The sequence below is a fragment of the Haliotis asinina genome, chromosome 13, assembly GCF_037392515.1.
Source record: "Haliotis asinina isolate JCU_RB_2024 chromosome 13, JCU_Hal_asi_v2, whole genome shotgun sequence".
NCBI classification, from domain to species: Eukaryota; Metazoa; Mollusca; class Gastropoda; order Lepetellida; family Haliotidae; genus Haliotis; species Haliotis asinina.
In genome coordinates this window covers 48,180,083-48,202,886 of record NC_090292.1, presented here as the reverse complement: position 1 = coordinate 48,202,886, position 22,804 = coordinate 48,180,083, and the positions used below count along the sequence as shown (strand labels likewise).

Genomic DNA, 22,804 nt, shown 5'->3' with positions numbered 1-22,804 from the left:
TGTGCTTAAGAATAAGACCCATCTTTAGATTGTGCTTAAGAATAAGACCCATCTTTAGATTGTGCTTAAGACAAATAGCCATCTTCAGATTGTGCTTAAGACAAATAGTTATCTTCAGACTGTGCTTAAGACAAATAGCCATCTTCAGACTGTGCTTAAGACAAATACCCCTCTTTACACGGTGCTTAAAACAAATACTCATCTTCAAAATGTGGTTAAGACAAATACCTATCTTCAGACTGTGCTTAAGAGAAAGACTCATCTTCAGACTGTACTTAAGAGAGACTCAACTTCAGGCTGTGCTTAAGACAGAGACTATTCTTCAGACAGTGTTTAAGACAAAAAAACATCTTTAGACGGTGCTTAAGACAAAGACTCATCTTGAGTTTAATCCACACAAAACATTGATTTGTGAAACAGGTTGGGAGAGTCCAGTTAAGGGTTCACATCACACCACACTTGGACAATATCAGACTTGCGTACTTTACACACTCTCCTTTCAGAATCCCTGCACATTTTGCACTGAACAACATGTAAGAGATGTTCTCTGAGCACCCGTTAACACAGAATACAGCACCACAAGTGATTATTTATAAACATCAGGAATGTGAAAAAAAATCCATTTTGTGGTGCTTCCTGTTATCAGAGACGATGATGTTACTCAAATACTTTTGTGGGTTTATTGCTTTCCTTCAAAAGTTGCAACATTCCTCATCGTTTAAGCAAAGAACATAAAATAAATATTTTGGACATATATAACTTTTCTATCATACTGACACTCTATACTGGTGCCTTAAAGAACAAAGCATTATAGTGTCCAATGTTTTTATTCTTATAATTCCACCACTAACTTAAAGATCAGAAGAAACAAAATCTGTCAACCAAATGTTGACAAAATGTCAGCAGTATTTCAGCTGTGATATGATAGGCTGTAAATAATCAAGTTTGGACCAGGAAATGCAGTGATGGACGACTAAGTTGAGATGGTCTGATGTCGTGAGTTGCCTTGCACTTCAATCATGGGTTGGTGAAGGCCAGTCAGATCAACTAAAGGTATGACATTGTGAAACTCCTCTCAATACAAGTAGGGGTTGCTGAAGACTAGTCCAAAACTACTTACATCAGAAGGTCTGATATCGTGAGTTACCTCTCACTAGAAGCATGGGTTCGAACTACTAAATTGAGAAGGCCTTGTATTGTCTGTTACTTGGCTCCACAAGCATCGGCTGATGAAGACCAGTTTGGAATTACTAAATTGAGAAGGTCTGATATCGTGAGCTGCCTCTAACCACAAACATGGGTTACAGAGGACCAGTTCAGAAATATAAAACTGAGAAAGCCGAACACAGCAGTGAAGTACAAGAAAGAATCTACTGGTGGAATTTCATCAATAATTCGGAAGGATTTTGAAGAGATTTCTTCAACGTGCAAGCAAAGGGATCAATATCTCAGATTAAACTTCCCACACTTGTTTCGTTCAACTCTTGACAAGCAAATTCTTTGCATATAATCAATTACCTTTCATGGAAAATTTGTAACTTTGCTTGTATACGGAATGATTTACCGGAGCAAACCACCCAGAGAGTTAAAAACCACCTGATCTTTCAGACAACTACCTAGTCGTCTGTCATGCAGTAACCAAGAAAAACTACTTCAAGTTAGTGCTGGTGTGTGGCCTGGTACATTGCGTCCAGGTCACAAATCAGTTACACAACATTGGGCATGTTGAGTCCTTGAATAGGTGACTGTGTTTGGCTCCTAATTGTTTCTTGGGCTTCGCCCACATTGATTAACATGTGGTCTCACCTTATGCAAAGAGGCTGTTTGCAGTTAACCCAGTTGAAAGTGGGTACCAGGTAGGATGTCATGTGACTTCTGACCTTGTAGTGCCCACAGACAACTTGGGTTATCCATGAGAATAATATCTATCATGCTGTATCTTTCTGGAGAATATGAAGGCTCCCCAACACTGCAGCCTTCTGCATTATCCAGAGTGTCAACAGCTCTTTGCTCTTGGTGGAGAACCCAGGCACTCTCTTGATGGGTGTTAAGAGACCAGGAGGTACCAAACCAAGGGCACTGAGAACAATGGGGAGCTTGGCAAAACTATACTTGGGATGCAAGCCATTATAATTGTTACCAGAGGTCTGACATAACCAAAAAAGATGATCATTTCTCATTTTATTGTGTGAGTGAGTTTGATTTTACTCCGCACTCCGCAATATTCCAGCTATACAGCGGCAGTCTGTAACTAATCAAGTCTGGACCAGACAATCCAGTGATCAACAGCATGTCAGTCGATTGGGTATTGATGAAATGCATCAAAGTCAGCGAGCCTGACTATCCAATCCCATTAGTCACCTCTTAAGACAAGCATAGTCGTCTGTTGTGGCAAGTATAGGTTGCTGAAGGCCTGTTCTACCCCATATCTTCACAGATATATTTCTCATTTCAAGACAAAGGAAAGTTCATTACATGAAAATTTGAAACAATGAATGCTTGATTGTAACTGCAGAGGTATGGGAAATAGAAAGATCCCCCACAAATTTTGAGCTGCATACATCGTGTCAGATTCAGTAGAGTATTGGATTCAGTCATGAGTTAACTGTTGTTGCCTCATCATTAATATTTCTGTTTGTTATAAAAACTAAACAGCAATATTCAAGCTGTACGACAGTGAGTTGTAAATAATCACGTCCATCCTGACAATCCAGTGACTGACATCATGAGCACTGATCCACAAAATGGCTTACAACATACATCAAGCAAATGGGCCTGACCACCCAATGCCGCTAGTCCACGACCTTATCATTTCATTTCTTAATACATTAATTCATATCTAGACATTATTTCTCAACATTCTCATCCTCAGCATTTTCAGTTAGTTTGAGTGAGTGAGTGAGTGAGCGTGTGACTAAGTGAGTGAGTAAGCAAGCGTGTGACTAAGTGAGTGAGTGAGTGAGTGAGTTTTGTCTAGTTTTACCTCGCTTTTAGCAATATTCTAGCAATATCAGGCTGGGACGCCAGAAATCAGTGTCATCTGGAATTGAACCTGTGTCTTTGGCATAACAAGCAAACACCTTAACCACAAGGCCACCCCCATCGCCATGCTAATTTTAGTACCATATTCTTCATATTCTTCATATTCTTCATATTCTTCATATTCTTCATGTATTTTGCATCCTTTTGGTATTTATGAACCACTGTAAAACAGGTCATAAAATGTGCTAAAGCTTGAAACATTCCACATCATTTAAGTAAACAAGGCAAAATTGTGTCCAGGGACACAGATTCCCCCGCTGCTGTAGGAAGCGTTCCCCCACACTGAGTGTGCTCAGGTGATTAATTTCTACTACACAAGTTCAGTAAGCATCTATGCAACTATGAGATGCACACCACTCAAGTCCCAATGATACAAACGCATGAATAAGCTGAATCAATTCTGCTGAGCAGTTTTTGTGGAGAAGTGGATAGACTTAATCCCCTATTTCACTATCATCAGTGAGAAATTCCACAAAATTTATCTATGTTCAAATGTCTCTAAACATACTAAAAACTATAAAATGCAAAAAACAAAATATGAGATTCACACCTTTAAGTCTCCATAAAAGGCATATGTAAAGCCTCATGAAAGGTCACAGCTTGTGCAGTCATTAAAGCAGAACTAGACTATAAGCAATGTATGCATATTACAGGGGTTCAAAAATATGTTGAAAAGCCACGTGCCACTGGGCAAGTGACTTCAAGAAAGTAACTTGTCCTGACTAATTTTCCACTTGCCCTGATTTTATGGCACCATGCTTGATGATAATGTTTACTGGCTATTTATCTAAGAGTGATAATTTCACTCTCTACTAGCTCTACTTTGTTAATATTGCGAAATGTAACAGCTTCATTATGAGTAGTTATGAAATGTAAAGAAATGAAGTGAAAGATTATTTGCGGTTTCAAAGCATAAGTGGAAATTATCTAGTAAAAGACTATTATCTGATGAATGAAAACTGACTTGTCCCGGGCAGCGGGAGATGTGATTTTTTAACCTCTGATATTATCAGCAAACATAGCTTTTAGCAACATTCCAGCAGTATCAAGCGGGGAACATCAGAAACAGGCTTCATACATAATGTACTCTGGGATCAAACTTTTCGGTGTGATGAGCAGGTCCATTAATGACTAGGCTTTCCCACTGCCCCATCAAATATAGATATGTATAGAAATATATACGCACAAGCTGCGATGAACATGTATACATATGTCAACCATGCTTCAAAAAAAAAAAATGTATATCAAAAAGAGACCAGTTAAAGTCTACAACAATCTGGCAATCTGGATTGCCGTGGGTTGAAATCAGAACTTTTCATGTTCATTTAGGCCTTTGTTTAAACATTATAACATGTTTAACATTTTTAAAAACTTATTTTTGAGACTAAATGTAAGTCTAACTGTTATGACATTTTTTATTTTTTTTGTTTTCTTGTTCTTTTAGGAATGTATGAGTCTATTTTGTTTAAACATTATAACATTTTTTAATAACTTATTTTTGAGACTAAATGTCAGTCTAAGTGTTATTAGATTTTTTATTTTGTTATTTTCTATGTATATAGGTTCACAAATTCAATATAAATAGCATAAGGCTTATTTAACTCAAACTTCAATATATCCAAAGTTCTGATTACCTACTGAAAGTTTAGGTTTGGGGTGTAGATGAACTTTCCCCAGGGAGTTGAGAGTATAATTTGAATTACATTCTTCTGTTGTTTATAACATGTCATATTATCTTGCAGTGAGAAAAGCTTCACTTCACACAATGAAAGACGATCCAACAGAAAAATTATCACAAAAGTAACTGTTAATATTTAGATATTACACTTCAAAACATTTTCAAATTTGAAAAAGTGGTAAAATTGTAATTTACAGAAACTTGATGAAAATCAATATTAAACTCCTGATCAAACATTTCATTCTAAAAGATTATTGATACTCAAACATGAAGAATTTATCTATAATCTCTGTGAAAAGATCAAAGAATTCCTTACATTAGACAACGCTGGAAACTCCACAACTTGCAAACTGATCAATGGGAATATTTCCAATCCAAAATCCACATGTGCAATTAACTCATCAAAACCACTCTCTACGATCCACCGAAGTCCGTAGTGAAACACCAGCACAACGTGATGGCAGCGAGCACCTAAGTTCAATTGAACCGTTTGTTCACAAGCCACTTGTAGCAGCGAAGTCTGATCATAGGGGCACCATCAAACTCACAGCCAATGCTACGACAATGCAAATGAGTCGTATGACCACAGCTAGGGGAAGACGCCACTGAAGCTATATGAGCTGCGAATGAGTGGTTGAGCTGTGGTAACAAGCTATCGCACCGTTCTTTCGCTACACCTCTGGACGGAGCAGAGGAATGAAGCCCTGTATGCTACAAAAGATGCAGTAATTGACGGCAGAGAGACTTGGTCTGTGCACAGCTTGTACTGGATCAATACTCATGCTAGCTCCTGAAGCGGATGGGACGAGGTGCGAAACTACAAGCATGAGAAAGTGTCATACTCTCTTAGTCCAGTGTCAGAATCTACTTCAGTGACACATGTGAGTTTCATGTTGGGGACTAGATCATTCAGTGTGGTCGCTGCTGCCCATCTGAATTGGGATTAAAATTGGAAACTTAAATCAAAAAGTGATTTCCATCTTGAGTTCATCACTGGGGGCTTCCTCAAAGAGCTTTCATAAAACCGCTGTTAGCTGTATATATGTTATATCAATGTGAATAGCGTCCGACAGGAGCAGGTTTCAATTTAGAGGATAAAACAACCTTTATACGTTCTGGTTGAAGGAGAAAAACTGCTCTAGCAGCAATGACTGGTCTCATAAAACCGTGGGGATTTGCCCAAATTTTACTCACAAGCTTACCACTGTCTAAAGTATCTTATAAGATTCATCATCCTTTAAAATTTTCTTTTACTGATTTCCTTCATATGTGTAAAAAAATGAATTACAGCAACTAAATACTTGTAAAACATATCTGACAAGGAAATGTTCACTAGCCAGATACCTTCTAATGAATAAGATTTCAAACCAGGTCTTTGGCCCAGCGGTCCAAGTGCTTGACACCTTTTCAATAGTAGAGTTTGATTCCTGTCATCCGTAATGAATGAGTTGGGTTTTTTACACCTTGATTTTTTATTCCTTACTCAAGTCTTACATAGAAAATGTATACTTAGTGACAAAAGTAAAACCTCAAGATCAGGATAGGGTCTTACTAACAAAAAGTAAAACCTCAACACCACAATAGGGTCTTACTAACAAAAAGTAAAACCTCAAGACCAGAATATATAAGGGTCTTACTAACAAAAAGTAAAACCTCAAGATTGGAATGGAGACTGACTAACGAAATGTAAAACCTCCTTGTCAGTCTGGTATTGTTTTTTAGAAAAACAAGGGAGGAGAGAACAGTCAATATCTGTGAAGGGTACAACATTGGAGCAATACTTGGAGTTTCCTTAAACACCTTTTATGAATATATGTTGACAGTGAAAATGTCAGTTATGAGAACACTGCTCAGTTTCAGACATATTTCAATGTGGCCACTATTCCACTTTAAGTCTGTGTCGAAAGCTTTGGTGTCTACAAGCCCTAACATGGTCAAACACATCATGTTTCAAGATTTAATTTGACTATCACAACTTGAACTTCTAAGGCCCATCAGGATTTAACTGGACTCTGGCATCAGACAAGTGGAGAAAGTTTTGAGTGTAACTTTCACAAGTTAATTAAAAATTGGACATTGGGTTCAATACAATTGGTTTTCTAAGGTACTTTCATCACGACACCTTTAAACATGTGCGTCACTTCAAAGTGCATGTGAAACTTAAAACATGCGAACGATAATCTTGAGACAGGGTAACAGGTGCTCTTCTGGGCATGGTTTCACATGGTTATGTTCAGTGAGATGGTGCTTCAGATGTTGGTTCAAAAGCTGGTTCAGATGTTGATTCAGACGTTTCAGATGTTGGTTCAGACATTGCTTCAGATGTTGGTTCATATATTGGGTCAGAGAGTGATTCAGACGTTGGTTCAGATGTCGCTTCAAATGTAGGTTCATATGGTGGTTCAGACAGTGGTTCAGACAGTGGTTCATATAGTGGTTCAGGTGTTGGTTCATATGGTGGCTCAGACGTTGGTGCAGATGTTGGTTCATATGGTGGTTCAGATAGTGGTTCAGATAGCGGTTCAGACATTTCAGATGTTGGTTCTGATGTTGCTTCAGATGGTGGTTCATATGGTGGTTCATATGGTGGCTCAGACGTCGGTTCAGATGTTGGTTCATATGGTGGTTCAGACAGTGGTTCAGACATTGGTTCAGATGTTGGTTCACATGGTAGTTCAAATGGTGGTTCAGATGCCGTATTTAACAGTGGTTTTCAGTGTTTTATCAAATCACTGCTTTTAAAGGCACAATTTAAAGGCAGGTTCAGTTATCGATTTCAGGCAAGTCATAAGGGAAAATAAGTCTTATTGTATCGTTAGGTAGTTAAAGTGAGTGCTTATGAACCAATATGAATAAAATAGGCCCAAATTTTATTGAAAAAGTGTGACATTGTGCCTTTAACTCTTTCAACACCAGTCAACCAGAAGCTTTTTCTGCCATGTCTCACAGGTCCTTTCGCCCAGCCCTTTCTGTGATCTTAAAGACCTGATGAACCAAGTTTCCTCAAGTTTTGAATATCCCATCTCATTGGGGCTCCTTTTCAATTTAAAGGGAATTGTTTGTTTCTACAAATTTTACATGTATTCAGAAGCTAAGCGTTAGTCTATGACACCAAGATCCCAGAGACTTGACAGATCGAAAAAAGTTTATAATATGTGTGTGAGTGAGTTTAGCTTTACACCACACTCAGCAATATTCCATCTATATGATGGTGGTCTGTGAATTATCAAATCTGGACCAGGCAATCCAGTGATCAACAGCATCAGCATCAATCTGCACAACTGGGAACCGATAACATGTGTCAACCAAGTCAGAAAGTGTGACCACCTGATCCTATTTGTTGCCTCTTACGACAAACATAGTCGCCTTTTGTGGCAGCATGGTTTCCTGAAGACCCCGGGTCAAGTTTATAAAAGAAATTATCATCTTGTAAAACATTCTTGCTTCTACATCAGATACTGTTTAAAATGTGTAATCCTACTGTTAATACACAAGGACGTTTTTGATCACAGTCTCAAATCTGATAATTGCCAAAATGTCGCACTTCTTGTTTCTTTTTTCTTGATAACAGTGTTAGCGACTTTACTGAAGCATCACATCTCTTGCTAACAAAAGGTGTAGGTCTGTAAAATCCAAATTCTCTTCATTTACACGTTTAATCAAATTGTTTTTAACATAAAGTTAACTTTATGGATTTGTAACATCATGGGGGTAAGTAAACCATTGCCCAATGTCACAGTTCAGTGATTTTATCTATTGGGCAAGTGAATTTGTATATCAAGCTGTACTGGGTTCCAGTTGACTTTCCTGTATTAATTATGCTGCTGATTTTAATATAGTGGAAAAATTATCAGGGCAAGTGATTTTACATGTGCCACTGTAGAGGAGTACACTAACAATTTTAGAGTTATCTCTACCCTCAACATCAAGATTAAGGACAGAGGAAGTAAAAATTGGAGTAATTTAATAATAATATAATAATAATAATAATAATAACAATAATATCCTATATCAATAATATAATATCCTCTTACCTGTCTCTTATATATTCATCGAGCTTGAATGAGAGCATGAGTTTAGCATTACGCTGCTTTTAGCAACAGTCAAGCAACATCATGACAGAGGACACCAGAAATGGCATCACACACTGTACCCATGTGAGGAATCAAACCCAAGTGGCAGGCATTATGCTTAACCACTAGGCTACCCAACTACCCTGAAAGACTCTCAACATCAATAGGGGTGGTGGGGTAGCCTAGTGGTTAAAGTGTTCACTCGTCATGCGGAAGACCCAGTTCAATTCCCCACATGGTAACAATGTGTGAAGCCAATTTTCTGGTGTCCTCTGTCTTGATATCGCTGGAATATTGCTAAAAAGCAGCGTAGAACTAAACTCACTCACTCACTCTCAACATCAATAACATGCCTGTAACACTGCCAGGAGTATAACAGCACTTATCATACCTCACACATGAATGCCGCTCTCTGATTGGCTAAACGCTATTCTATAGTTTTCAATGTACCCCACTTACAGGTGACGTATTTTTTTCAATGTACACCGCTAGGAGTTCCGAACTCTTCTGGTACTTCATGGTAGTACTTCTTTGTCTCGAATAACATTGAATCACACATGAAGCACGGAAATTACCAATGTTTGGCGATTGAAAATCGATGGAAATGGAGATAACTCTAAGTCTGTTTACCTTGTGTCGTCTGCAAAATGGCGACTCGCCGCACATTTAACAGAAGTGCTTCAAACAGATTAAAATTAAAATTCAGGTGTTCGGTAAGATAAATACGTTGTTCACTGGTCCCTCTGGGTCCATGGGCTCATGTACCCTCGAGTGAGTGAGTGAGTGAGTTTAGTTTTACGTCACACTTAGCAATATTCCAGCCATATGGCGACGGTCTGTAAATAATCGAGTCTGGACCAGACAATCCAGTGATCAACAACATGAGCATCGATCTGCGCAATTGGGAACCGATGACATGTGTCAACCAAGTCAGCTAGTCTGACCACCCGATCCCGTTAGTCGCCTCTTACGACAAGCATAGTCACCTGTTATGGCAAGCATGGGTTGCTGAAGGCCTATTCTACCCCGGGACCTTCACGGGTCCATGTACCCTCGAGGTTTGTTTATGTTCATAAGCATAACATAAGCACACCTCGAGGGTACATGAGCCCATGGACCCAGAGGGACCAGTGAACAACTTATAATATAACAGGTGATTTCACTGGATAAAAATTAGTTTCTCATGACAGTTTTTCTATTAAAGTGCAGATTCTGGAAATTGGAAAATGATCTTTCAAAGTGCAACTGTAGCACTTCTTAAAGTTGTAACATTGAATCAAATGCTGTTTAACGCTGAGCTCAACCTGGGCCGTTTCTTTGGTGCATTTATCAAATCAGTGTTAAAATGAATGTGTCACTTCAAAGATTTCAATGAATTCATGTGTATACCATGCATAGAGTTCTTCGGTTCTCTGGGAAGTTTTATGGCTGTCTGGCCGTGGTGAATCACTGATCTCAATGTTCAAGGTAGAAGATTTAATGGAAGACAAGCTAAGGAAGACCTCCATCTCTTTTAAGTGTCATGAATCAAATCAGGAAATCTTCGAACACAGAGGATCATATGTGCTTCAGAACTTGCAAATTTCCATGTGAACCAATATCCCTTCAACGTCGGCACTTTGATTCGAGTGGGTAAAAGAGTGCTGTTTAAAGCCGTTGTTCCATTATTACAACTTTGTGATGGCAACTGGTGGAACGCTGAATCTATGACAGACAGACATGTGGTCGATATCATGATGCAAGAGTGAGTGAGTGAATGAGTTTAGTTTTACCCTGCTTTTAGCAGTATTCTAGTAATATTATGGCAGGAAAACCAGAAATGGTTTACACGGTTTACACACTGGACCTATGTGGGGAATCAAACCCAGATCAAATCCACTCGGCTACCCAACTGCCCCTCATCATGGCAGAACCTGTGATCAAATTCTGTGTTGGTTAGCAAGAACTGACTCAATATCATGTTGAGAGGCTGAATGAAGATTTTTGCGAAATCTAAGACAAACGTGGTTGATATCATAAGCATCATCATGAGTGAGTGAGTGAGTGAGTGAGTGAGTGAGTGAGTGAGTGAGTGAGTGAGTGAGTGAGTGAGTGAGTTTTATGTCGCCTTGAGACATATTCCAGCAATATCAGAGTTGGGGACACCAGAAATGGGCTTGACACAATGCAGGAATTGCATACCCACAAATTTGTAGTGTTATTCAATGTATAAACCTGAGTGAGTGAGTGAGTTTAGTTTTATGCCACACACAGCAATATTCCAGCTATATGGCAGCGGTCTGTAAAATAATTGAGTCTTGACCAGACAATCCAGTGACCAACAACATGAGCATCGATCTGCGCAACTGGGAACTGATAACGTGTCCACCAAGTCAGCGAGCCTGACCACCCAATCATGTTACCCGCCTTTTACGACAAGCATAGTCACCTTTTTCGTGATCTTTAAAATATTGCTAAATCTATTCATTACAAAAATTTGAAGGCCCTTATGGTTTCCCTGCCCACCAACCCACCTGCCTGCCCGACCACCCGCCCACTTTGCCTGCCCGAACGCCCACCCACCTGCCTGACCACCTGGGTGCCCGCCTGCCTGAACGCTCGCCCACCTGCCCACCCGCATGCCTGCCTGCCTGCTTGCCTGCCTGAACGCTCGCCCACCTGCCCACCCGCCTGCCTGCCTGCCTGCTTCCCTGCCTGCCTGAACGCCTGCCTGCCTGCCTGAACGCCTGCCTGAAAGCCTGCCTGAACGCCTTAGTTACAATATTGAGCAGAGCAGCATGAGGCCTGAATGGGGTGTCGATTTTATTTCTGAAAACAGTGATAATAGTCTTGAAAAAAATGCGGTTCTTTCTGTGGTTGAACATTATTTTTACATCAATACTCGACTCTCAAGATGGTGCAAGGAGCAGAGAGAGTGAGTGAGATAAGTGTGAGAGTGAGAGTGAGTGTGATAGTGAGTGTGAGAGTGAGTGAGTGAGTGAGTGAGGTACTACTTATGCCACTTTTAGACATTTTCAAGCAATACCACTGTGGGGACACCGGAAAATGGTTGCACACATTGTACCCAAGTGGGGAAATTAACCCTTGTCCTTGTTATAATTAACCACTGACCAGACATGAAATATAAGCACACCCTGCTAAATATCATTTTTCCCATTCGATATCTCTGAATGTCCAATCAGAATCAAGCATTCCAAACTTCATGGTTCATCTTCCTATAGCACATGTCATGTTAAAAACAAAGATACATGACAGACATCACAGTTCTGTAAAAAACATTATTTCATCAGAATATACAAACCTATATTTAGTGATTTATTACTTGCAGTAGTGCAACCAAAATTGACAGTGTAACCTAGTGATCCTTTTCGCAAGTCAACCTTTGTCAGTTCACTCAAAACTTCATACTGAAACTGACAAATGAAAGAGTATTAGGTGTGAAAATTAAGAGATTCATGATTGGAAATGATTGGAACTAAAAGTTCAAGATATTGTGCAACCAGATATTGGTACGTACACCTACTGTTTTCTCTAAGGTTGCACCAGGTGCAAGTAGATTAGAGTTTATTACATCAATCCCTGATGCACACACGTAGATTGTATTAGGCGTGAAAATGAAGAGAATCATGATTAGAAACAAATGTGCAACTAAAAGTTCAAGATATTGTGCAACCAGATATTGGTTCATACACCTACTGTTTTCTCTAAGGTTGCACCAGGTTCAAGTAGGTTAGAGTTTATCACGTCAATCCCTGATGCACACACGTAGATTGTATTAGGCGTGAAAATGAAGAGAATCATGATTAGAAACAAATGTGCAACTAAAAGTTCAAGATATTGTGCAACCAGATATTGGTTCGTACACCTACTGTTTTACCTCAGGTTGCACAAGGTGCAAGTAGATTAGAGTTTATCACGTCAATCCCTGATGCACACACGTAGATTGTATTAGGCGTGAAAATGAAGAGAATCATGATTAGAAATACATGTGCACTGAAAGTTCAAAATACTGTGCATCAGATATTGGTTCATACACCTACTGTTTTACCTCAGGTTGCACCAGGTGCAAGTAGATTAGAGTTTATCACGTCAATCCCTGATGCACACACGTAGATTGTATTAGGCGTGAAAATGAAGAGAATCATGATTAGAAATAAATGTGCACTAAAAGTTCAAAATACTGTGCATCAGATATTGGTTCGTACGCCTACTGTTTTACCTCAGGTTGCACCAGGTGCAAGCAGGATAAAACTCCGCCCCTGATGCACATAATTAGATTTCTCACAAGAGATTTGTTTAAAACTTTCATAAGTTGACATAATTATGTCATGTAAACAGTTTTAATAATATCCTCAGTTTTACAGAAATTGGCCTGATTATAGCATCCTGTGTCAACCTGATTACACAAACCATTTAGAAAGTGGTCAAATGTAACAATATATGAATTTCTACTTTACTAAGGAATTTTAATCTCAAGTATGACAAATGATACAACCAGGTGATAGTGTCATGCAAATGATACAAGCAGCTGTTACCGTTTCCCTTATTATTTCTATGATACGTGGTGTTTATGAATATCATAATTAATTTACAGAATATGTCGCATGGTTGGTCAGAAAACAGAAGCAGCAGTTGTTATGAGAGTTTATTTTCTGTAATTTGTATTGTTATTGATTAAGTGATAGTTGCTAATGGGTCACATTTTGTATCATAGATAATAGTGTTTAGGTAGCAGTTTAGAGTTACCTCCCTTTGGTGTGTTCCACTTCCTGTACATGGAAAATTTGCCGGACAAATTGGACAGAATATCTGTTTATTGTAGTTTAAAGGCCTGACTGCACCCCCATGTACATGGAATGGCTGTTGATAGCCTGGATATTTTGAAAAAATATATAGGGTTACTATAGAAGTCTATGGGAAAACATTTTGTTTGATGTAACCTCAAGGGATCATCCACCCCTTCAAAGTTTGGTATAGAGCGGCAGTGGTTACATCATCATGCCAATGACCCGGGTTCGATTCCCTCGATGGGTACAATGTGTGAAGCCCATTTCTGGTGCCCGTTGCTATGATATTGCTGGAATAGTGCTAAATGCAGCGTAAAAACTCACTCACTCACTCAAGGATCAAGGACAGTGAAAAAGTCAGTTGACTGACAAAAGTTAACTAATCTCGACTGCTTTATAATCTGGACATATAAGACGGTACCAGGCCCATCCATAATAGACAGATTCCATTGTACTTGAATACAGCATATATTATCCTGACCACATAATCCAGTGATTTTAACAACCTATATTTGGGATTACACTTTCTGCATATGGTACACATTTGAATACATATTTCAGTCCCATCCCGGGTTTGATCTCAGAGTGATGCACCATCAGACTAGAATGTGCACTCAACAAGGAAAGTATTACTGCATGCATAACATATGGCAACATTTGGCCACACTGTCTAAATTCACAACACAAATTGTGCTTGAATATGAACTCTACAATGAAAAGTATAATATATGTTGCTTATGATCCAAAACTGTGTTCCACAAGAGATTCCGCTTGTATGAGACCAGACGATATCTCCTCGGTGATATCGCTTTGACACTAGATTTTACAATGCCCTAACAATGCTATGACATCTCTGCATTGGAAACCTAATGGCAGTACTGTATTCAGGCATGTACATTTTTCATTGAAAACTAATGAAGAATGATTTTGGATGATAAACAGGATCTCACCTCCATGTCTACTGATTTTCAATTGTATATCAGCACTCGTTGAAAAAAGTAAAAATATCCTCGGCAAGCCTCGGATGTTTGTGACTTTTTTTGGATGAGATTCTCTAAATATACCACTTACTAAAAAATTACAAGTTGCACACTTCTCTGGGGACAAAATGGTGTCTTTCTAGCAGTGTCCAAGCCGGCACTATTACCCAAGGGAGGAGCTTGCAACATATTTACAGGTATGCGTGAAAAAAAAGGAAAATAGGTTTGGCCTCTTTGGAGTTATGTTAACTGAAACATTATACAACATAAATCATGAACAACACCAGTGCCATCAAATACACGGAAATCCGAATACACAGAATTCCGCAGATTCTCAGAAAATTCTCATCCCTGTATTTATCTTACCATCATGTTAAATGTACAAATTATCATTTTATTTTATGTTAAATATTGCTACCGCCTATCTATATGACATGTAAACAAAGTGGCCTCTGCCTCGTATTTTAATACTATTAATCAGTGAAACGTGTTCTGACACGCCAAAAACTGCAATGAAAATGATTAATTATGTTTAAGTTGAGTGTGGAAAAGAATAAAATAGTGTAAATGAAGCAGTGAAAGTCAGAGAAAAATAAATCTGAACAAAGTGAACTGATCAAACAGTTTTTGAACTCTGGGCACTGCATCTTGTCCTATTAGGACGTTATATGATTCTCAGTGGAGAGTTTGGCATTTACCATGGCAGTGGGTAATAATTTTTGCAGTTGTTACCCTCCTTTTACCCTCCACAGAAACTTGTTAAAGATTCATTGACGAGTAACATTAAAGCATTTCACTTAATGTGTGCTCAGTCCTGTGGATGATGTTATGAGCACTGGTCCATAAAACACAATTCTGATGACACAGTTTGTACAACAAACTGCACTAAGAAAGTGTTATCCCATATATCACATGCTACATCCCACCGTTGTGTATCCAATCCAGTGGTTGATGTTATGAGTATCAGTCTACACAACAAGGTAATGACGACACCCACTGAATCCAATAGGTCAAGTCTACAGCTAACAAACGTGGCTGAGACAGCCAGAATCCCAATAGATCAATTAAATGAATCTTGTGAAGTGCCAGCAAGCCTTTATCTGCCTCTGTAAAGGTCAGCACTCACGTATGTAGGTACTTATCTCTCTCCCAAGACCTAGCTCATGCACTTCAGGTGGCACTAGTAACAGAGAACATGGGCGGCCATTGCAGCACGGATTGCTGGGACTGCCAAGCAAATGGGATTAAAAGACAGAGTCATAGTAGGGAATAAAAATACTCTCAATGTGGGGACAAAGCATTCAAACTTGGGAATTAAATATTCAGTCAGACTGGAAAATTACAAGTATAGTAAAAAGTTCTGTTGCTCAAACAAATACTGTTTAGATATATTTAAACTAAAAACTAAATGAGGAATACACCTTGAGCGAAATGACCCTGGAATCTCCAAAAGAACAGATACAAGAGTATGCTGCCTCTGAACCTCCACAAGAAGAGAAACAATTTAAGAAGAGACGAAAGGGTATGCTGACTCCTAATCTCCAGGAGAGACACGAGGATATGCTGACAATGAATCTTCACAAAGAGAGACACCAGGGTACGCTGATCCTGAATCTCCACAAAGAGAGACACGAGGCTATGCTGACCCTGAATCTCCACAAAGTGTGACACAAAGGTATGCTGACCCCAAGTCTGAATCACCCTGAATCTCCAGAAAGTGAGACACGAGGGTATGCTGACCCCAAATCTCCACAAAGAGAGACACGAGGGTATGCTGACCCTGAATCTCCACAAAGAGAGACACCAGGGTATGCTGACCCCAAATCTCTACAAAGAGAGACATGAGGCTATGCTGACCCTGAATCTCCACAAAGTGTGACACGAAGGTATGCTGACCCCAAGTCTCCACAAAGGTAGACAAGAGGGTATGCTGACCCCAAGTCTCCACAAAGAGAGACACCAGGGTATGCTGACCCCAAGTCTCCACAAAGTGAGACACCAGGGTATGCTGACCCCAAGTCTCCACAAAGTGAGACACAAATGTATGCTGACCCCAAGTCTCCACAAAGGTAGACAAGAGGGTATGCTGACCCCAAGTCTCCACAAAGAGAGACACCAGGGTATGCTGACCCCAAGTCTCCACAAAGAGAGACACCAGGGTATGCTGACCCCAAATCTGACCCCAAGTCTCCACAAAGAGAGACACAAGGGTATGCTGACCCTGAATCTCCACAAAGAGAGACACAAGGGTACGCTGATCCTGAATCTCCACAAAGAGAGACATGAGGGTGCACTTACCCACGAATTGTTACAAGGAGACAAGCAAGGGCATTCTGACTTAGGAATCTCAGCAAGGACAGGTCACTACGTCTATCCTGGCATTCCTTCCCAATAACACTACATGGAATTATTCCAGTTTTGGAATCCCTGAAGGTGTCAGCAGCAGACAGACTCCAGTTAACAGATCACCATTGAGTCTGTCACAAACCATGTCCAGCGTGAAAAAACAAGCCACATCTGTGTCTGATAAGCAGTTAATTGGTCAATTTCCTGGACAGGGAGCCAATTTGTGGGATGCTTAAGTACTTACAGTCTTTAAAACTATCTTTGCAAGTCTCCACAAAGAGAGACACCAGGGTACGCTGACCCCAAGTCCCCACAAAGAGAGACACCAGGGTATGCTGACCCCAAGTCTCTACAAAGAGAGACACCAGGGTATGCTGACCATAAGTCTCCACAAAGAGAGACACCAGGGTATGCTGACCCCAAGTCTCCACAAAGAGAGACACCAGGGTATGCTGACCCCAAATCCCCACAAAGACAGACACCAGGGTATGCTGACCCCAAGTCTCCACAAAGAGAGACACCAGGGTATGCTGACCCCAAATCTCCACAAAGAGAAAAACCAGGGTATGCTGACCCCAAATCCCCACAAAGACAGACACCAGGGTATGCTGACCCCAAGTCTCCACAAAGAGAGACACCAGGGTATGCTGACCCCAAATCCCCACAAAGACAGACACCAGGGTATACTGACCCCAAGTCTCCACAAAGAGAGACACGAGGGTATGCTGACCCCAAGTCTCCACAAAGAGAAAAACCAGGGTATGCTGACCCCAAATCCCCACAAAGACAGACACCAGGGTATGCTGACCCCAAGTCTCCACAAAGAGAGACACCAGGGTATGCTGACCCCAAGTCTCCACAAAGAGAGACACCAGGGTATGCTGACCCCAAATCCCCACAAAGACAGACACCAGGGTATGCTGACCCCAAGTCTCCACAAAGAGAGACACCAGGGTATGCTGACCCCAAATCTCCACAAAGAGAAACACCAGGGTATGCTGACCCCAAATCCCCACAAAGACAGACACCAGGGTATGCTGACCCCAAGTCTCCACAAAGAGAGACACCAGGGTATGCTGACCCCAAATCCCCACAAAGACAAGACACCAGGGTATGCTGACCCCAAGTCTCCACAAAGAGAGACACCATGGTATGCTGACCCCAAGTCTCCACAAAGAGAAAAACCAGGGTATGCTGACCCCAAATCCCCACAAAGACAGACACCAGGGTATGCTGACCCCAAATCTCCACAAAGAGAGACACCAGGGTATGCTGACCCCAAATCTCCACAAAGAGAAAAACCAGGGTATGCTGACCCCAAATCCCCACAAAGACAGACACCAGGGTATGCTGACCCCAAGTCTCCACAAAGAGAGACATGAGGGTATGCTGACCCCAAATCTCCACAAAGAGAAACACGAGGGTATGCTGACCCCAAGTCTCCACAAATAGAGACACAAGGGTATGCTTAAGTATTTACGTTCTTTAAAACCGTCTTCGCTTTTTCTGTCTTTCTGTGTTTCCCACATTTTGCCTTTCCAGAATTTTCATTCTGATATTAGCAATAAAAAGTTTGTTTTTATCAGTTTTCCTGCACTGCTGTGTAAATTTGTGTGCTAATGTAACAAAACACAAACCTTCCGTGAAACAAGCATTGTTACCACGGTAAAAGGATGAACATGTCAACAATTAATGTCATCACACGTTGCACAAGTGCAAAAACACCTTCCTCATGATAACAGTACTGTCACACTTCCAGCTTCACCAAATAACAACCAATATTTGTTACAATCATTATTCTCTCGTCAGACGTTAATCTGTATAAATTGGCCCATAAATACAGCCTTGTGATGTTACTGAGTTTGCAATTTTTTCCAGTTTTAAAGCCTCAGAGTCCCATTTTTTTAGTCTGAGAGAAAGAATCCTACAAGTCCTCAGAGTGACTCAGTTTAGTTTTATGCCACTTTTAGCACTACTTCAGCAATTTCACTGTGAGCAACACTAAAAATGGCCTCCACATATTGTACCAATGTAGGGAATCGAACCTGGGTCTTCAGCATGATGAGTGGAAGCTACCCAAATGTCTGCAATCAAACCCAGACTTTCGGCGCAAACAGTGAATGCCTTAACTACAAGACTACTCCACTGCCCCATCAAACATACTTCACAGGATCCTTCTATTGTGTTCAGTTTAGTGAGTTTAGTTCTATGCATTGTCAGCAATATTGCAGCAATGCCATGACATGAAACACCAGAAATGGGATTCACACATTCCCAGATGATCATGGGTGTCTCTGGGTTGCTGAAGACCAATTTCAACCCAGATCTTCATGGGTGTCTCTTACGACAGGCATCTGAAGACCAATTTCAACCCAGATCCTCATGGTTGTCTCTTATGACAGGCATGGGTTGCTGAAGACCAATGGGTTGCTGAAGACCAATTTCAACCCAGATCCTCATGGTTGTCTCTTATGACAGGCATGGGTTGCTGAAGACCAATGGGTTGCTGAAGACCAATTTCAACGCAGATCCTCATGGTTGTCTCTTATGACAGGCATGGGTTGCTGAAGACCAATGGGTTGCTGAAGACCAATTTCAACGCAGATCCTCATGGTTGTCTCTTATGACAGGCATGGGTTGCTGAAGACCAATGGGTTGCTGCAGACCAATTTCAACCCAGATCCTCATGGGTAACACTCAGCTGGAATCACTACAATAACTATAAAAGAAAACTCTTTCTGACCCCCAAACTATAAAAATTAGACATATGAAATGAGTTCCATGGGAAATATCATTCCAAAACAACTTTCATCAGCATAGTAATCTGTCATACTCATCCTGAAACAAATGTGTTCAAGACAGTCTGTCTAGAATACGTGGCCAGTCTAAATTACTTCATCTCTTGACTATTATATTGTACTGATTTTATCTGTGAACTGAAGTTCAGTCAAATATGTTCATTTCAAGGACTAGGCATCAGTCCATCACCATAGTAACACTATGAGTAAATCTAAGTCAATCCAAGTCAATTGTAATTGGATACTTTAAACACAAAATTCCAAAAATGAAATACAGGAGCAAGATATTTAGTAAAGTTACGACCATGTCTCACGGCAAAAAATTGAACTATTTGATGAAAACAATAAATGAACTGATTTTCAGCAAATCAATCATTACTGCATTATTTTAACATAAAATTCAAAATAATAAATACAGAAAGAAGATATATTTACTGCCGAATAATTATGGAGCAAAATACTTGCTTTTCCCAAAAGTGAATGAATGTCTCACTAAGCATGCATTTATAACAGATACAAATTAAAAATTGACATCATTTATGAAAACAAAAGTAACAGCTTGACACAAAGCAAAACAAGACCTGTGTAATTGTAAATGTCAAACAAACATATTGTCGTACGACTAATTATATAGTCAATAATTACACACAAGCCTGTTCATCGATGTCAGGGCTGAAAACAGCAGCAATTTACATCGGGTAACAGAAGGAGCTATCAATAGTTAATGGTACATGCTGAGGCCATCAGAAACAAGTATCTATAAATGGCCTCACATCACTAGCGGCAGAGACAATGGTGCCAATATCAGTATTTGTCCATGATTGATTCATCTTGACTGATCAAACATATAATGCCAGCCAATGTTAACAGACATTAGTCGAGTCGTGAATGTTAAACATTAAGTATCAAAATACTCTGACAGGAAAGTAGTATATTGAGTTTTAGTTTTTGCAGGACATGTGACATGTTCTCAAGGAATCAAAATAGTTGGTGAGATATTCTCAAGGAATCAAATAGTTGGTGAGATATTCTCATGTAATCAATATAGCTGGTGAGTTTTAAAGGAATTAAAGTAGTAGGTGAGATATTTTCCTTGAGTCAAAGTAGTAGGTGGCAAAGTTTCAAGAAATCAAAACAGTGGGTGAGAAATTCCAAGGAATGAATACAGTAGGTGAGATATATCCAAGGAATCAAAATAGTAGGTGAGATAAGTCCAAGGAATGAATGTAGTAGGTGAGATATGCCCAAGAATGAATATAGTTGGTGAGATATGTCCAAGGAATGCATGTAGTAGGTGAGACATGTCCAAGGAATCAATATAACAGGTGAGATGTGTCCAAGGAATCAATATAACAGGTGAGATATGTCCAAGGAATCAATATAACAGGTGAGATATGTCCAAGGAATCAATATAGTAGGTGAGATATGTCCAAGGAATGAGTATAGTTGATGAGATATTTCAAAGAGTAAAATAGTAGGTGGGATATTCTCAAGGAATCAAAGTAGTAACCAACAGATTCTCAAAGACTGAAAACAGTAGGCGAGATATTTCAATGAATCCAAATAGTTGGTGATAGGAATCAGAATAAAAGAAATGATATTATCAAGGAACAACTACACAATTTATAACAATAGAAAAGCTGAATTTTGAGGACCACAAAAAAGAAATCTGTGGAAAGGGGTCAACTATCATTTCTGCTAGTGCTACGAAAACATAACCATATCGTTTTTGTGTGGTCAATCAAGAGAAAATGACTTTTGTTGACGACATGAACTTTGCAATTAAACATCAGGAGACAAGATTATGGACCTTTCCAGTTCTATCCTGGTCTTTGTAGGCGCATTACTATATGCAGTAATTAGGATTAGTATGTTTATTTGTCTCATAAACAGGGCTGGAAATAGCAATCAGCTGTGCACATGTTTAGTAAGCAAAATAATAGGTTTGGTACTCCGAAGGAATCTAAATCTGAGAATACAACAGCTCCAAGGAATCTACCTCCAAACCCACTCCTCTAAACCCCAGAATGTTGCAGTTTCCATTGATCCATGTATCAAACTGGCATCCACATCTCCTTCCCCAAGAATGTCAGCCAAGAATGTGATTATTCCTGCCAAACGAAGCATATTTGGTCCAAATAGACCCTTTGAGAGCTTCATTTGTCCATGGTGCTTGCCCTGCCATACAGACAAGTAATCCCAGTGCAGAGAAGGTCGTGAGAGGACCTATCGTAATGAACCAAGGAAATGAACACCTGTTTTTAGACATTGTTTGTCCACAGTTAATTCTAGTGGCAATAATTCGGAAAATTGAGGTTCTCTGCTCTTTCTAAGACTTATTTCTGAGATGTATTGACATAAATTTTGTTGGATGTTTGATGGGCAATATGAGACACCATCAAAACATTGTTGTTGATAATCTGATTTCAGCTGGTGAAAAACAGGGGGTGCTGTAGTTCAGATGACATGTTCTCAAAAAACAAAGTCACTTGACAAGGCTGTTGTCACATCTGTAAAATATTCTCTGCCTACTAATGAGTCGCCTCACAGATGACTATGACTCCACAGGCAGTGAGGTAGCCTCAGTTCGTCATGCTGAAGACCCAGGTTTGATTCCCTACATTGGTACAATGTCTGAAACCCAAATCTGATGTCAGCCGCCGTGATATAGCAGGAATATCGCTAAATGCAGTGTAAAATCAAACTCACTTAGTCAGTATGGACCTGCATGTAAAAAATGCTTTAGAATTTCTCCCCCAACAGCGTTTTCATCTATTTCCTCACTTGAAGATTTACAAAATAAAGAAATATTTATAATTTATTTCACAGTTTGGCTAATTTGTTTGAAAATTACCACCAGCTGAAGGATGGTGTAAATCAAGCAAGTGAATTTTAAATTACTCACACATTGAAGTTACTGTAATATTTTTACTAGTGAAATACCACTAGATGTGTGACATCATACAGGTTTACAGTTATGACGTCATAATGCTATTACCTTTGTCTCAACGGTATTAGACCTTGCTCAATCGCACAAAGCTGACAGTCATCACATTTTGTGGTTCTTGTCAATTCATGTCGGAGAGTTATAAACAGAACA

General features: G+C 39.7%; 1 protein-coding gene and 1 pseudogene across 1 annotated transcript in view; both read right to left on the bottom strand.

Annotated features, from left to right (window-relative positions):
* The window catches only part of LOC137259721 (NAD(P)H-hydrate epimerase-like), a 170,153-nt gene extending 164,690 nt beyond the window's left edge, over nt 1-5,463 (bottom strand). Inside the window, exon 1 of the mRNA XM_067797323.1 lies at nt 5,037-5,463. The gene's annotated coding sequence lies outside the window, so the exon portion shown is untranslated. The remainder of the gene's footprint in view (nt 1-5,036) is intronic.
* LOC137259722 (NAD(P)H-hydrate epimerase-like) overlaps nt 1-22,804 on the bottom strand; it is a 266,803-nt pseudogene that overhangs the window by 228,273 nt on the left and 15,726 nt on the right.